We start from the raw sequence: 12,625 nt of genomic DNA, 5'->3' as shown, positions 1-12,625 counted from the left end.
CTCCCTTGGCCATCAAAAGATGAAAAGAACTATTTTTGTGAGAAGAAAGGATCTGTTGTGTGGTACGATCATCATGGGCCCACCAAAAGCCCATCAGTAGAAAATGAACACAAGAGTAATACAAGCAAAGGAAGATTTCATGAAAAAGAGTTCAGTACATAATATGTCATAGAAAGAAAGGACAAAAGAGAGCAAGACTACCCCTAGTCTAGTATGTACTCATCTAGATTCTTTGGTTGCTCTTAGTGGTATGATGGAAGAGGACTAACCAATGAGTAATAAAAACAAAAAAGGGAAAAGAAAGGTGAGATTTTCATGAGATGAAAAAATCTCGCGAGAAACTCCATCAATGGTGGTTGGATCTCCTCCATTAATGACATTCACTTCCTTAAAAGGCCTCACCAAACCGCCATAATGCCCTCATTCAAGAAGAGAGTTTTCTCTTCCCTCCAAGCTCATCACAAATAATTCCCAATAAAAATTGGCCTTGACCATCCCCATTATCCTTAATGGAAAGGGCTAGACTCATTCAAAATTCTTTTTTAAAAAATTGAACACTAAAATAAAAACCAAATGAAGATGCCCACCTGTGAAATTGGACCGATCTCTTTGACAACTAAGAAACTTTTCAAAAAACCATTGCAATAAAACCCCTAGTGAGTGTAGCTCCTTATGTGAGATAGTTTCAAAAGAAAGTTTTCAAAAAAAAAAAAAAAATTAACTCTCAGTATCCAAGGTACTAGGAGGTCTTCTATACCTCTCAATGGCATCCAGTGCAACAACAAAATAAGATTCAACCTCTTCTATTTTCCCTAGGAATTGTCAAATCCGTAAGCGATACAATCATGGTCGGCCTGGATTTATATGTCAAGATGGTCGTGTAACGATGAAGTTCAATGCAAGTGATGGTGAACTGAATCCAACTCTAGTCAGAGTGATCGTTTCAAAAGAACGGAAAAGATCAATTGTAACAAAAGTATCAAAATCAGAAGACTGCATGGAACAAAAGACCACTAGCACATACCTAGTCTAGGATGCTTAGAAAGTATGATCAAGTCCAAGTAGGCGTAGTGAGTTCCCGGTAAGGCTGCAGAAAGCCCAGGGCAGCTAACCACTTTGACAATTAAATGAAACAAGTACTCCTATGGTGATCGTATAGCAAAGGAACACCAAAGATCTAGACAGTAGTGATCCCTGTAAGGCTGTAAAGTGTTGATGCACTACTTTTCAGATTTACCCTCCGATGTTATTACCGATTTGATGTGAAAGGGTTGTGATTCTTGGCCTGTAATGCTGCAGAAAACGCAGAAAAAATCGCAACGTTTTTTTCAAACCCTCATGATATGTGCAAGTTATCCCTTTTTCAAACAGTAAGCTGACAATGATACTATGGCAGGCAACAGGTCTAGACCATAATCTTTTCTTATCAGAGAGGTGGGGTGTCCACCCACATTGGCATTTAGTCGCATGCAACCTTTACTAAAGAGGGGCATTTGTAGACACCCCACCTAGGCTAACAACTTGATGAAGATTGGATGATCCTTAGGAACTAAACCTAAACCCTAAACCCTACCTCAAAACTAAGTCAAATGCAAGCCTAAGTCAAACCCTAGCTGAACCCAAGCCATTACCTAAGCCGAGCCATACCCAAGGCACTGCCCAAGTTGAGCCATACCCGAGTCGTTTCCAAGAAAACCTCAAACCCAAGCCTTTAGCCGCTCTCTAGGTCAGAACAAGCCAGCTAGGTGAGTTTCGGAGAACAACAGTAAAAGGCGGTAATCCAATTATCGTCATCAGTAATTTGGTTACCGCCTCCTCTCGAAAGATGTGCCCGGAGCTACAGGTTTGGCTCCCCTCGAAAGTCAACTATGTTGAACCTATTTAACCTTGGAGTTCCTATTATTTACTCTTTTACCAAGCCTTTTAACCCGTAAGAAGTGTCATGCGGTATCTCCCTTCCCTCCACCAATCCTAGGCTGCCACATCATCATTTACCCTCCATAATGCCTAGAATTACCAGAAAACCATCCCAATGGGATATAAATAGCCCCTATCTCTTCATTTCACATCAACAACTATCAACCAACAAAGAGAATGAGAGTGAGGGAGAGAGAAAGTGAGTGAGAGTGAGAGGGAGTACTTGAGTTCTCAAGCTCCCATCTTTTATAGCCCCTTCTCTAGCCTCATCCATCCATCTCTTGGGTCCCACTTAGGTCAATCTTTCCAACCATGATGCACCTAAACCTCCAAGCTATATCAAGTGCAATCCAAAAATCGTGCCATTATCACTACCATTATTCTTCATCAATTGTTCATAACCCCAAGTGTAGGGTCGTGATGTAGTAATAATCTCAGTAAGTCCAAGGTCGAATCCACAGGGACTAATCTCGTGAGTATTCTAAAAGCAACTAGAACTAGAACTAGAAAAAGATGAAAACCTAAATCTGGAATATTTGAGAGTAATTGTGAGAAATTTAATGAAAAACTTAAGAAATTCAAAGGTGGGAAACTAGGGTTTCCAAGGATCCACTTGTAGAGATCAGGGAGATCTAAGCTTGATTCAAGTCACATGATTGGAATCGGAGTCCCATCCCACCTAATTAAAAGATATCTCAGTAAAATCAAATCTAAAATTCCTTTAACCTAGTTCTCAATAGATGAAAGATGTGAGAACTGAAAGTGATTCCATCACAAAACCATGCCCATGAGACAAAGTAAACAATAGGATTTACCAATCCCATAACCATCTGGGAGAATTGTGAAAGTTAGGGATGATTCCATCATCCAACCATGCCCAAGGGATGATGGTGAACAACAAGATTTTCTAATTTCACAATCTCAATACATGAAAAGAACATACTCAAAGCTATCGCTGATTCATTATAATTTAAGACACAACAAACCATTAAAACTGAAAGTATTCCTTATAATCAAATTAGAATCAAAGAGAGTTCAATATAAACATGAATCAAAGTAATAGAAACATCCCATCATGGTATAAGCGTCACCTCTTAGCCCTAGCTAAGAGGTTTAGCCAACCATAGACATGATTAAATTAGAATCTCTTAAGAATAACATAAAAACTACTAAGGAAAGGGAAGAAAAACACTTGGTGACGGCTTCTCCACGCATTTGCTCCACTCCACAAACCCTAAATGATGCCTTGGAGTGCCCTAGGGACCCCTATTTATAGTTTTAGGCCTTAACCTTTCGCACCGAGTGGAAATTTTCAAACACCGTCTCAAATTTATGCAATCTGCGCAAAAATTGTGTAACCCTCGACTAGTCTTGGGCCATACTCGACCGGTCGTGGGCCATCCTCGACTGGTCGTGGACCACCCTCGACTGGTCGAAGATCGTGCAAATTTAGAAGCCGATGTTGCTGGAGTTCGAGTCGAAGTTTCCTCAACTAGTCGAGCAGGAGCCAGGACTGGTCCTGTGAAAGGCAGGACTGGTCGAGCATAAGTCAGGACTGGTCCTGTGGAAGTCAGGATTGGTCGAGCAAAGGCCAGGACTAGTCGAGCGTAAGCAGAACTGGTCGAACCGGAGCTAAGACTAGTCGAGGATCATCGAATTTCGCTTCAAAACTCCAATTTTCTTCATTCTTGACTTAATTTTCTTGGATCTTTAGCATGTGAATTCTTCATTCTTGGTCTTCTCAGATCTAATCCTTGGCTTGGTGATTCTTGAGTGTTAAATCCATACTTTTAGCATCCCTTTCAATCCAAGCTCTTAAATTTACCTTGCAACACAAACATGATTAAAATAGAATATTAAGCATTATCATGTTCATAAAACCAAGTAATAAATAGGGTCCAATATGCAATATTTGACCCTTAACACAATCCCCAACCAGCATTTTGCTAGTCCCGAGCAAAGTATGCGAAAAATATTTCAAGAACCATAGGACAATTTCTATAAGCTCAAGTGGTTTTTGAAAAATAATCCAGATAATAGAATTCTAAGATACATCAATGTTGAGCATCACCTTCTCCTCAGCTCCAGCACTCAGTAAATTTCACAATCTAGTTCAAAGTATTAATCCACAAATTAGAACAATTCTAAATATTGAGTTCCATGAGTGTATAATGAAGCTTAGACTTTTCATAATAAAAGGTTCAATTCTCCATTTTCATGATAACATTGATAATCAAAATAGCATTCGGGCCAACCAAAACTTGCCTTACAATTCATCTTTTCATTCTTCCAACTTTTGATTTTTCCATCGATGGATTTCACGCTATGTCAACCTTTTTAATAGGTAGTCGTTTTCGACGACAACTGTTTTTTAGCTGGGTAGATATATATATATATATATATTCAATTCTTCTCATTGAACATGATGAACAAATTCCCCGAGTTGGTTCCTTCCATGCTTAATAATCACCAAGTTAACAATTCAATATCAAACTAAAACCTTAATGTGTAAGCTAGATGTGACATATGAAATCATGACTCAATCAATGTTTAAAATTTCTAATCATGGATTAATAATTCGAACTTAACTGTGAAATCTAACAAGTAACTAAATCCAAGAGTCATAAATCACTAACATTAAGTATTATATACTTCTAAATCATGGATGAACTTCAAAATCACTTGAATTTACAAAATTTTCAGAAAAAATTTCACAATTTTTTCTCAAAGATTAAAAAAATACTGATTAGCTTACTTAATCCACACCCCCCAACCTAAAATCTAGATTGTACTCAATGTAGAAGATATAAGTATGCAATGCACATGAGACAATAAAAGTAAAGGAGAAGTGATGGAAAGGTAGTACCTGAAGAAGTAATTTTGAGGTGTTTCCAATGATCTTAGTGTGAAAATGAGTTAGTATAAAAGATTCAAACAGACAATAAACAAACTATCCTAAACAGCATAAAGCCGACTATCCTAAACATAACAAGAAAGCAATAAACTAATCATAAACTATAAAAGCAAGGGAAAAACTATTCAGTCATGCAGCAAGGTTCCTCCTTCGGCTAATACCTTGATAAATTTCTCAGTAGGTTTCTCAATAAGATCATCCAAAAACCCTTTTTACAATAGGCTTGGATGCCCTGGAGCATAAATTTCCAGAGAAATTTATACACTTCAGTAAAAAATTATTGTTGAATCGCCTGTGATAGAAAAAGTTTCAATATTTGTACTCCATGGCGAATCAGAGACTACAAGTAGATAGAATTCAGAAAAATTCTCAGCAAATGATGTAGTCTCAACACATTCCGAAGTTTCAGACTCCGATTCAATTTTCAGCTTTCCCTCCTATGATAGTAAACATCCAGGATCTATGGAGGGAAGGGTTTTAGAATAAGGGTTCTCTCGGTCAGTAACAACTACCGAGTTATTGTCTTACAAGACATTCACTATTTCTTTTATCATAGGATCATTTGAATATGCAAAGTGTGTCAAGCAATCATCTAAAGAGTTGAAAAATTCAGCTGAGAGTGACTCATTTTCCTCATTGAAGTTTATGATGATCTGCCGAAGGATTCCATCGTTTCTGGAAGTGGATGGACACATGCTCTCTTGCTCTTGCCTTGCACAGACAGATTGAAGATCAATAGGTGAAGCATTAATGTGAAAACTTTGTTCATCGATGCCACTCAGTAAAGGCATTGTATTGTCAAAGGTTGACAACTTAGATGATGACTTTAACTAGATGGTATCAAATTCCAAAGTCATATCGAGCAACTCGTTCATCTCCTATATCTTATCGTCATTCAATTCAGGGGAGTGCTCTAACCATACCTCACAAAAGTTGGAAGGGTTAGTTAAAAATGGTTTATCCTCCACATTTAAATCGGTCATGCCAGATAGGTAGAGTAGATCATTATGGTTGGCAACTTCCTGAACCTCTTGATCATTGACCTGGACCAAACTTGAGATCGATTCTAGTGGAATTTGGGCTGAACATTCATAATTGTCATCCCAATACTCATCATCTTTCAATTCAGTAATGTATACACTTGGAATGGGATCGCTTTCCTCACATTATATTCCTAAATTGAGTTGAGGTTCGAATAGACTAACCTCTCCCTCATCATTGAAACCAAGTGTGTCATGTGAGTGAAGTGTGTCATTATCATTATATTTGACAGACACCCACGTCTCTTGATCATTCCTTTGGACCGTCATCGAGATCGACTCTTCAGGAAATTGAACTGTATACTCATTAACAGAATCCAACTCCTCATTCCAAATTCCAGAGTTCTCCATAAACGAGTTAGGATCACTTTTCTCGTATTGTGTTTCTGAATTGAGTTGTGGCTGGGACGAACGAGCCTCCAATGTCTTATCAATGCGCAATGCAAGTGCTTCTATCGTTCTTCGGATGTCAGCAAAATCATATATGTTACCCTGAAGTGACTCTTCTTAGATCGTTTCTGATTGGGTTTCAAAGGTAGAGGACCCAAGAGAATGTTCACTAGGGTATATTGCTAGTTCATCTTCCTAACATTGATGTTTCCATTGATTATACTCACACGAATCATAGGTGGAAGAATCTTATTGTTGTTGATACATATTATCACCCATAATATAATCTCTCATTGTTTTCTTCTTGTTTGATGGATGATAATAATTCTCACTCCCATAGTTATGATAACCCCAACACTCACGTACTATTTTATTAATCTATGGGGTGTAATTGTTCTCCCGCATATGATCACGTAAGGACTTCTTAACCGGTGGAGTATTATATTCCGGTCGGTTCTCGATGATGATTTCAGAAAAATTTTGAGACATAAGTTTATTTCTATCATAATCATCATACATCCCTTCCCAATATCTCTTATCCATCTCAGCATATTGACGTACCCACTCTTCAATGTTGAAACCCTAACTCTGAATCTACTCCTAAAATAGAATAAAAGAAAATTCATACAGCAATATGGAAAGTAAGTAGAGGGAAGAAGTTAGAAAGACGTTACCGGATTGGAGAGTTTTATGTTAGGATCCTACAAAATAGAAAATAATGTTAGTTTCTAAAAAATACAAGAAAAAATCCTAAAAATAAAATTCTAAAATTAGAAAGTTTCTAAACCTAGAGAGCAAACCCTAATCGAGAAATAGAAAGAGAGAAATTAGAAAGAAGTTACCGAATTAGAAAGTTTTATGTTAGACTCCTACAAAAAAGGAAATGAATTAATTTCTAAAACAAATCAGGAAAATTCCTAAAAACAGAAAATAGAAAGTTTCTAAAAAGAGAGAAAGTGAGTTTTTAAAAACAGAAAACCCTAATCCTAAAAATAGAAACTAGAAAAACTCTAATCTTAAACTAATTTCAAAACTAGATAATCTCAGAAAAACGTAACCATTAGTCCCCGGCAATGGCGCCAAAAACTTGTTCACAACCCCGGCCCAAGTGTAAGGTCGCGATGTAGTAATAATCTCGGTAAGACCGAGGTCGAATGAACATGGACTAATCTCGTGAGTATTCTGAAAACAACTAGAACTAGAACTAGAAAAAGATGAAAACCTAAATATAGAATATTTAAGAGTAATTGTGAGAAATTTAATGAAAAACTTAAGAAATTCAAAGGTGGGAAACTAGGGTTTCCAAGGATCCACTTGTAGAGATTAAGGAGATTTATGCTTGATTCAAGTCACACGATTGGAATCAGAGTCCCAACCTATCCAATTGAAAGATATGTCAGTAAAATCAAATCTGAAATTCCTTTGACCTAGTTCTCACTAGATGAAAGGTGTGAGACAAGGCAAACAATAAGATTTACCAATCCGATAACCAATCTGGGAGAATTGTGAAAGTTAGGGATGATTCCATCATCCAACCATGCCCAAGGGACGATGGTAAATAATAGGATTTCCTAATTTCGCAATCTCAATACATGAAAAGAACATACTCAAAGCTATCGCTGATTCATTGTAATTTGAATCACAACAAACCACTAAAACTGAAAGTATTCCTTATAATCAAACTAGAATTAAAGAGAGTTCAATATAAACATGAATTAAAGCAATAGAAACATCTCATCACGCTACAAGCTTCACCTCTTAGCCCTAGCTAAGAGGTTTAGCCAATCATAGACATGATTAAACTAAAATTTCTTAAGAAAAGCATAAAAACTACTAAGGAAAGGGAAGAAAAACTCTTGGCAACGGCTTCTCCACACATTTGCTCCACTCCACAAACGCTAGATGATGCCTAGGAGTTCCCTAGGGACCCCTATTTATAGTTTTAGGCCTTAACCTTTCGCACCGAGTGAAAATTTTCGAAAACCATCTCAAATTTACGCAATCCACGCAAAAATTGTGTAACCCTCGACCGGTCGTGGGCCATCCTCGACCGGTCGTGGACCACCCTCGACTGGTAGAAGATCGCACGAATTTAGAAGCCAATGTTGCTGGAGTTCGAGTTGAAGTTTCCTCGACTAATCAAGCAAGAGCCAAGACTGGTTGAGCGTAAGTCAGGACTGGTCCTACGGAAGTCAGGACTAGTCGAGCAGAGGCCAAGACTGGTCAAGCGTAAGCAGAATTAGTTGAACCGGAGCCAGGACTAGTCGAGAATCACCGAATTTCACTTCAAAACTCTGATTTTCTTCATTCTTGACTTAATTTTCTTAGATCTTTGGTATGTGAATTCTTCATTCTTGGTCTTCTGAGATCCAATCCTTGGCTTGGTGATTCTTGAGCGTTAAATCCATGCTTTTAGCATCCTCTTCAATCCAAGCTCTTAAATTCACCTTGCAATACAAATATGATTAAAATAGAACATTAAGCATTATCATGTTCATAAAACCAAGTAATAAATAGGGTCCAATATGCAATATTTGACAATCAACGTCAATCGCATCATTACTTCCCTTCTCAACCCCCCTGCTTTCCTAGGTTGCTATTGAATGTATGCTTCGTGACTTGTCGGAACTCTGGACCCTATCACATCATAAACTCATGGTAGCCTAGTCCTCTTACAGAATATTCTAAGCATCATCACATCTCCTCTTAACCACCTTTCTCCTCTAGACATTCCCTGAATATATGCTCTATGACTTGCCGGAATTCCAAATGCTGCCACATCAGAAATTCGAGTCCGCCTAGTCTCATTTTGATGCTTTACATCCTGTCATTATCCCCTAAGATCAGCTTGCTATACAAAGTAGAGACCGTATGTCGTACGGGCAGAGTTCTCTGTTACTAAGGTCCCTTACTAGGAATCATATGACACAGATCAAGAGTCAACTTAAAGCAAGAAAGTCCCTGGATTCTCTAGCTTTTATAGATTCTGAAGGTTCTAGCCGACTGCAAAATTTTTGAGCTAATTGGCTAGTGGCGACTCCAAGTTTACTACATCATCAATCCAAATCAGCCCATATAGCCTAAAACCAAAGATAATCAGTATGGGCGCCGATTTCCAGCATTCACAACCCCTCATCACTCCTACCGACCATGCAAGGGGCATCTCATGATGGACCGAATTGGGAATTGGTGGTCCTGGAAAGCGCCTTCTCCGCATTCAAGCCAGTCATCCTATAAGGAGCCGCCCTAGCACCTAGGAAGAGAGGCTCGTGGGGAACACTTCCTCTCCTGCCACATGAGTTAGCCCATGCTGAAAACCCATCGATCAACAATTAGAAGTAGCAAGGAGGTGCTACACTGGGCCAATATTCATTCATGTCGGACCTCCCGCACCTAGAATGGCTAACCAAGAGATGCAAGGTCACATCCCATACAACACTAACAACAAGGTAGTCTTACGAGTAATAGACCCACGAGAGGGCTCATAGGCCTCTATAGCACAACCACCCGCTTCTAAGGTGCCAGTGATTCTAGAAGGGAAGATGGCTCCTTTCTACAATGCAGTCCCTTAACACTACCTAGAATGTGTTGAGGTGAGGAATATGAACCCCAATGGACGATGCATCCAAAGAGATAACCTAAACAGAGGAGACTCCAAAGGTGCCCTCTTGGGTCTTGGCAACAAGACAAAAGATGCTTACCATGTGGTAGTTCAGCTCAAGACAATTTCTACACAAATTGCTGTCTAGGAATTACTCTGCATATCATGCATTCATAGAGAACTATTCGCTAAGGCCTTGCGAAGTACATATCTCTTCAGACACTCCTCCCAGCATAAGTGGGCAACTTCTCACTCCCCGAGCAATCACATTTATCGATGAGGAGCTACCTCTAAAAAGACGTAACCATGGGCATTCGTTGAACATATCCATATGTCATAAGGACCTCTGGATCCCACTGGTCTACATTGATAATGGCTCAAGCCTAAACATGTGCCAACTTAGGACTACTACTTGCCTTGAGATTGAGCTATCCTCTTTTCGGCCCAACAATATGAACATGAGGGAATTCGACAACTCCTATAGATTTGTGGGAGAGAGATACATTGAAGTGTATATTGGTCTAGATATCTCAACCATAACCTTCTAGGTCCTAGACATATCTACCTCTTTCAACCTGTTGCTAGGAAGGCCTTGGCTTCACAGTGTCAAAGTCATCCCCTCTACCCTCCACCAGAGAGTCAAGTATATCTAGGAGAATCAGGTGATCTCTATCCTCGCTGAGCAAAAATTTATCCTCCCTACCAAAATCACTACTCCCAAGCCAGATGTCCCGGTCATCGACATCCAACACTTAAGAGGATGACATTTCCTACCATAGTTTTAAATTCAAGACTATGAAAATTGCAAATCCAAGTCCTCTCAAAGCTAATATGTTTTCCCACCAGCTAAACGATTAAGCCTCATGTATTGCACAAAGAATCTTTCTAAGACCATGGTAGTTGAGACATTCGCAAATACAAAAAGGTGAGGGCTAGGATATCGGTTGACCTTTAAGGAGCGAGGGAGAAGAAAGAGGTTTAAGTGCACTCCAATCCATTTCATGAAGTCGGGTACCCCCTGTAAGGACGCAGGACCCGCCCAAGAAGAGTTGACAGACAAGGGGAGCAGTCTCCCTCCATATCTAAGATGGGCTTTATGGCCTCCCATCGGATGGGAGAGGATCATGGGACCTCTTTCTTCTACCTATGTAAGAAGAAGAGGAGGTGCCTGATCATGGGCAGGACCAGGGGCAGAATCCCATAGCTTACCAAGATGCCCTGGTACCTGTCCTAATCGCATCGCCAATCCACCGAGAGCACAACTTGCCCGTCTCAGCACCAGCATCAATCAATCAGAGGCACAACTTCCCCGTTGCATTAACATCCAACCAAGGGGATAACCTCCCCTTCGTAGTAGCATCAATCAGCTAAGGGCACAACTTGTCTGCTACATAAGCGTCCACCCAGGAGCATAACCTGCCCACAGTAGTCACTTGCTAGGGACGAAAGGGCCCCACTAACGAATCGCACTAACAAAGTGCAAAAAGAGCCTATCCATTAGACCATGAAAGGGAAATTACCAGCCCTGGACTTGTCTGATGTCCAGATCCCTCAAATTGAGGAACTAGAAGAGCTCCAATGTTTGATAAGCGACCCTGGAGGGACTAAATAAAACTCAAATCCAAAACCCGGTCAAGCAAAGCTCATGTACATTGGGTCGGACCATGATCCTCCGCCTATCTCGTCAACCCCCGCCTTTCTAGGGGAAGGAATGCAGGGTCTTAACTGGTCGATTATTCCCCTAACCATTGAATCAGCTAGTGAGCAGTCTAAGGGCACCAACCTAAAAAATGCCTGATTTAAGTAGCATTTGGCACCCTAAGACAGGTCAGGACCAGTCATTGTTTATAGTGTCGGCTTTCTCAGGGTCCCTTGAAATCTTTAAAAAAAAAAAAAAAAAAAAAAAAACAAAATTCAAAAACATTTTAAAAATTTTGACTTTTCAAAGCTTGCATGTAATAATGTATCAAGTTCGTTTGTCTGTCATGAGGTAGAAGTTGACTCATACGATTTTGATATTGAGTTAGATTTCAAACTCATGGGTCTGGAACGAAGTCCAAGATGGGCAAGATGATGACTAGCTCCCAAACTAAAGGATCTACTCAAAAAGTTTAAAACTAATGTTAATGTTGTCATAGATGACTTTGAGATCGTAAACCTAGAAAACCCTGAAGTTCTTCGAGAAATACGCATTGGAAAATCCATCTTTAGAATACAAGTAAAAAATTATAGACTTCCTGAATCCAAGGTTGTCCAACGACGCATTCTCCTGCGAAGAAATGTCTGGGGTCGCTCAAGAACTCGTTGTACACCATCAACCAACAAAACCAGAAATGAAGCCTGTTAAGCAGAAGCTGAGAAGAATGAAGCCAGAATGAGCCCTGAAAGAGGTTATCAAGCAATACAATGTGAGATTCTTGATAGTCGTCAACTACCCTAAATGGGTCGCACACATCGTGCTGGTACCAAAGAAGGACGGTAAGGTCCGGATGTACATCGACTTCCAAGACCTCAACAAAGCCAGTCATAAAAATGACTTCCCCCTACTGCACATTAACACTTTGGTCAACAACACTGCAGGACACAAGATCTTCTTGTTCATGGATGGCTTTTTGGATAAAACCACATCAAGATAGCTATATAAGACTGCGAGAAGACTTCATTCATCACGCCATGGAGATCATTCTATTATACGATTATGCCAAACTTTGTGGGTAAACAATGCAATTTACAATACCAATAGCTCGCACAACATCCTCTTTT

The sequence above is a fragment of the Magnolia sinica genome, chromosome 15 (assembly GCF_029962835.1).
Source record: "Magnolia sinica isolate HGM2019 chromosome 15, MsV1, whole genome shotgun sequence".
Classification (NCBI taxonomy): Eukaryota; Viridiplantae; Streptophyta; class Magnoliopsida; order Magnoliales; family Magnoliaceae; genus Magnolia; species Magnolia sinica.
Note: the sequence above shows the minus strand (reverse complement) of the source record.